Source organism: Orycteropus afer, unplaced genomic scaffold (genome assembly GCF_000298275.1).
Source record: "Orycteropus afer afer isolate SDZICR_OR568_19922 unplaced genomic scaffold, OryAfe1.0 scaffold00412, whole genome shotgun sequence".
NCBI lineage: Eukaryota > Metazoa > Chordata > Mammalia > Tubulidentata > Orycteropodidae > Orycteropus > Orycteropus afer.
Genome location: NW_006921999.1, coordinates 2,527,737 through 2,533,110, shown reverse-complemented (window position 1 = coordinate 2,533,110; position 5,374 = coordinate 2,527,737). Strand labels below are relative to the sequence as shown.

The 5,374-nt window shown below is 35.4% G+C and overlaps 1 pseudogene; it reads right to left on the bottom strand.

Annotated features, from left to right (window-relative positions):
• Window positions 1–3,840: 3,840 nt before the first annotated feature.
• Window positions 3,841–4,772, bottom strand: LOC103208114 (annotated as a pseudogene).
• Window positions 4,773–5,374: the final 602 nt, after the last annotated feature.

The window sequence follows — 5,374 nt, the reverse complement described above, 5'->3', positions numbered from 1 at the left end:
TAAAAAATAATACTCCTATGCTGAAGAATTTTTAATAATCTCTCATGATTTTTCCAAACAAATTCATATTATGTGCTGTGGTATTTCAGATGCTCCACACTCTGTATGTACCTTACTGTCCCCTTGCATTCTTCTTTCCAGGTCAGGGCACTCGGCATAAACATTACTTCTCTGTTCCTCTGTAAACTTCTTTCAGCCATTAGTCAGTGTACTTGTTCCTGGTGTTCAATCACCTAGAAACCCTTCTTCTCGTTCTTCCCACTCCAATCCTTTTCATCCTTAAACTCAATCTGATATCTTCCATGATGAATTTCTCAGGTCCTTGCGTTTGGTTTGCTTTTAAATCAAATTGAATTTTATTCTTCCAGAACTACATGCTATTAACTTGCCTTTATACCACATTTGAACAGTAATTAAGTTCAACTTTTCTATCATTCTTATATAGTATGTCTTAATTAAATATCTCAGTTTTTTAATATATCTTATAAGTTCCTCATACCAAACTGACCAGGAGACTCATTATAAACTTACTTATCTTCAAGATCTTCAATCTTTTTTTAAGTACTCATAATATATACAAGGAGATCTGCTGGTGTTGTGCCTAAGACATTTGACTGCTAACTAGAAGGTCTGCAGTTCAAACCCACCAGCCACTCCTGGAAAAGAAGACTGGGCATTCTACTTCTGCAGAGATACTGCCTCTGAAACCCAAGGAGGGATCGCTAGGGTTTGATAAGATAAAAGGCACAAGGGGTTGCAAGGTAATAGATGTGTTGGGATGAGATGTTTGCAGATGTTAGAAGTGCCTCCTGACAATAACCTCATAATCTAGCATGTAAGAAAGAAATTTACAGTACTAATTGGAATACAAGTCAAGCTGTAAAAGAATTATAAAAGAAATGTAAATTAATTATGTGGAAATATTTTGTTTGGTATAACAAAGGAAGTAACTAGTGGCCAGAAAGAAGAAAGAAATATTTCTCAATGGAACTGTCATTTCAGGTGAATCTTACAGGATAAGTAGGATTTTAATAGGTAGAGATCATGTGGAAAGTCAGTCATCTAAGGGAACCACATGAGTAAATGCCTGGAAGCTTGAAAGAATAAGGCTTATTCAGAGAATGAATAGTAAATAAAGGTGGCTGAATTTTAAGTATCCATGACATAAGGGCTACCTTCTAAGAGAAACCAGGTGGCATAGTCTGTTAGATTGGTAATGGTTCTATCTGTTTCCTTTCCATTTATAATTTTCTGCTCATACAATTCCACAGAAAAATCTTTCTCTCTAAAATCACAACCAAACTCTAAATGCCAACTCTAAACAACATTGCCTAATTTTATTCCTGATCAAGCTGCAGTGGTTGATATTATCGAAAGTCTCTTAACCTCTGGTTGCTGTGACAACACTCATTCTTCCTATCTCAGCAGTTCCATCTCATTCTTCTATATTGGATCATGTTTCTCTCTTTGCCCTTCATGATGCTTGTCTTCCTCATTTCTATATTTGGTCCTCTTTTCTGTATTTTACAGTTTTCCTGAGAATACCTCATCTACTTTTGGGTTTTCAGCTTTTTAAATGTCATCCATCTGTTACTGGTTTCACTACAGAAAGGAATCCCAAATTTTTGGCTGTCCCATGAGATAAGTAAAATCATTTGGAGTATATTCATTTTATCTATAAGATATAGATAGATAGATAGATAGATCAGTATACTAAGATAAAATTAAGAGAAATGTAAAATGTATTTTATTAAATAAAATGAATGGCTTTAAAGTAATTTTTATGGATATCAATAATTAAGACATTTTCTCTTATTGATACAATTATTAATATGACAGTGGTAATTATTATATTCATTTTGAATATTCACCACTCATCTGTCAGTTTGTCATTCTGTGATAGCTTCTGTGTTGCTGTGAGGCTGGAGGGTATGCTAATAGTATTTCAAATACCAGCAAGGTCATCCTTGTTGGAGAGGTTTCAGCAGCGCTTCCAGACTAAGACAGACTGGAAAGAATGAACAGGTCATCCACTTCTCAAAGAATGGGACATTGACAACTTTATGAACAGCAGTGAAACACCTGATATATGACAGGAAACCTTTATGAATGTTGTTGCTGTTCTTAGGTACCATAGAGTCAGCTCCAACTCGGAACAACCCTAGGTACAACAGAATGAAAACCTGCTTGATTCTGCTGCAGTCTCAGAAAACTTCCTATGGCTGAGCCCATCTTTGCAGCCACTGTGTCAATCACCTCATTAAGGGTCTTCCCCTTATTTGATGACACTCCACTTTACCAAGAGAATGGTCCCTTCTGACAACATGACCAAAATAGGTGAGATGAAATCTGACCATTCTCACTTCCAATGAGCAATCTGGCTCCACTTCTTCCAGAACAGATTTGTTAGTTCTTCTGGCAGTCCACGGTACTTTCAGTATTCTTCACCAATACCACAATTCAGAAGCATCAGCTCTTCTTTGGTCATTCTTATTCTTTCTCCTGCTTTTACATTCATATAAGGCTGTTGAAGAAAATACCATAGCTTTGGTTCATACACCTTACTTAGTCTTCAAAGAAACATCTTTGCTCTTCAGCACTTTAAGGAGCTCTTTTGCAGCAGATTTGTCCAGTGCAATTGTTGTTGTTGTTACGTGCCGTCGACTCAATTCTGACTCATAGTGACCCCTCCTTGGGTTTCCAAGGCAGTATCACTATGAAAGTAGATTGCCCAATCTTCCTTCCTCCGAGTGGCTGGTGGGTTTGAACCACCAGCCTTCTGGTTAGCATTCAAGTGCCTTAGGTACTATGCTACCAGAGCTCCCTCCCAGTGCAATACGGCCTCTAGTTTCTTTAGTGTTACTTTCATGTTTGCTGATTGTGGATCCAAGTAATATGAAATCTTTGACAACTTCAGTCTTTTCTCTATTTATCATGATATTGCTTATTGGTCTGGTTGTGAGGATTTTCATTTTCTTAATGTTGAAGTGTAACCCGTACTGCAAACTGTAGTCTTTAATCTTCATCAGTAAGTGCTTCATGTCTTCTTAACTTTCAGCAAGCATAGTTGTGTCATCTGTATATTGCAGGTTGTTAATGATTCTGCCTCCAATCCTGATGCCATGTTCTTCTTCATATAGTCTAGAGTCTTGGATTATTTGTTTAGCATACAGACGGAATAAATATGGTGAAAGAGTACCACCCTGATGCACTACCTTCCTGGTTTTAAAGCATGCAGTTTCACCGTGTTCTGTTTGAACAAAAGCCTCCTGGTCTATGTACAGGTTCTTCATGATTCCAATTAAGTGTTCTGAAATTCCATTATTCTCAATGGTATCCATAATTTGTTATGATCCACACTGTTGCATGCTTTTGCATAGTGAACAAAACGGAAGTAAATATCTTTCTGCTATTCTTTATTTTCAGGCAAGATCCCTCTGAAATCAGCAATTTGTGAGTTTGTAAGATTATGGTTAGGGATTCCATAAATTTGCCAACAGGGCTAAATGTAGGCTATATTAATACATGACTTTCATTCCTAGGACGTATTGAATACATTGAAACTATTCTGCTAATTCCACTCTGACACAACTTTTCGCCTTAAAATAGTTGTTTAATTCAATCCTGAGAAACCTTAGTATTTTCAGTTATGAAATACATTTTATCAGAATCCTCGTTTCTAAACTTATTTAACAGTTTATACAGCATTTGACTTAAAAATCAATACAGCTTAATGTTTCAATATGTAATATACAAAGTGACCATTTTCCACCTTTTCAGTATTCTTGACTATAAAAAAGTTTAATTAAAATCAAATTATTGCAGATGTTGATATTTATTTCAGAATGTTATGAAGTTTTCTCTTCTTCATGATTTTTTTATTACATTTATTACTTCTTTATTTCTAGAGTGTAGATAAAAAGTTTTAATAAAGGAATTAATATGGTACAAAAGATAGCAACCAGTATATTTTTATCTTTTTCATTAGCTGAACATGACCAAATGTACAAGAATAGAAGACAAGCATAGAAAACTGAAATAGAGAAAAAAAATGAATCTCACAGGTATATAAGGCTTTGCTTCTTCCCTCTTTGGATTTCATTTTGAAAATAGCGAGAAGGATGCAAACATAAGAGATTGCGATTATGGTAACATTGAAAATGTGAATGGACCCTGAACAGACCAATATCATCCTCTCATTGTTAAAATCAACACAGGGGAGTCTGTACGATGGAAGGATATCACAAAAAAAGTTATTGATTTGATGAGATGCACAGAAGGTTAAGCTTAATAGAAGTGTTACCTGAATAATGGGATACAGATTCCCTAGGATGATCCATGGGATCATCAGAATACAGAGTTGTTTCAGCATCATGGTGTGGTATTGCATGGACTGCATATTGCCACACAGTGATCATAGGTCATTGCTGCCAGGAGAAAGCAGTTTGCAGTTTCAGCAATGCAGAGAAAATAAAATTGTGCCATGCATTCATAGAGGGAAATCTTTCTGTCCTTGGAAAAGAAGTTCTCTGACATCTCTAGGGTAATGGCAAAGGAACAGCAGGAATCCATCAGAAAGGTCAGAAAGATAAGCATTGGTGTGTGAAGATGGTGCTCCATGAAAAGCAATGCCACTAGACCAAGATTCCCTGACACAGTGATCAGATATATAGCAAAGAACATCAAAAAAACAGAAGAGTCTTCAGATCTGGGTGATCCATAAATTCTGTGAGGATAAACTGAGTTGTCAAGGATTGATTGTCCTCTGTCATCTCTATTTTACCTGTTGAGATAGGAATTAGGGAGAGATAAGATTCTAATTTAGAATTATCTCATTTTTCCCTTCCAATTTCTCTTGGACAACAAAGTTGAGCTACTTCACGCTTCCCCTGCTGTCTCCGAAATTCAGGCAAACGCTTCTGAGGAACATTAGTTTCCCTGAAGTGTCATCTTATATGACCTTAAGTGCTAAAGCACAAGCTTCACAAGAATATTTTGATAATTTCAGGGAAATTTTACAGCAAAAAAATTTCTAAATATGTGTTTATACAAAGAGAGTGAACAAATTAACCCTAACTTTATATATCAATGACAGTTTTTGTATTGTAGATCCTTAAAATGTACTTAAAATTTATTTTCATATATGTGTGTGTGTGTGTATATATATATATACACACACATACATACATACATATATGAACTAAGCAACTATTTTTATACACTTTCCAAGTGGAGTGAATACTTAAAAATAACATATGATAGGTGTGTTAAAAATATGATTTAGAAAGTGTACAGTAGTCACTGAGTATTAAGGAGAGAATTTGTAAAGAAAATTACCCTTAAAACTAGGGAAATATGAATGCACTGATTTTCT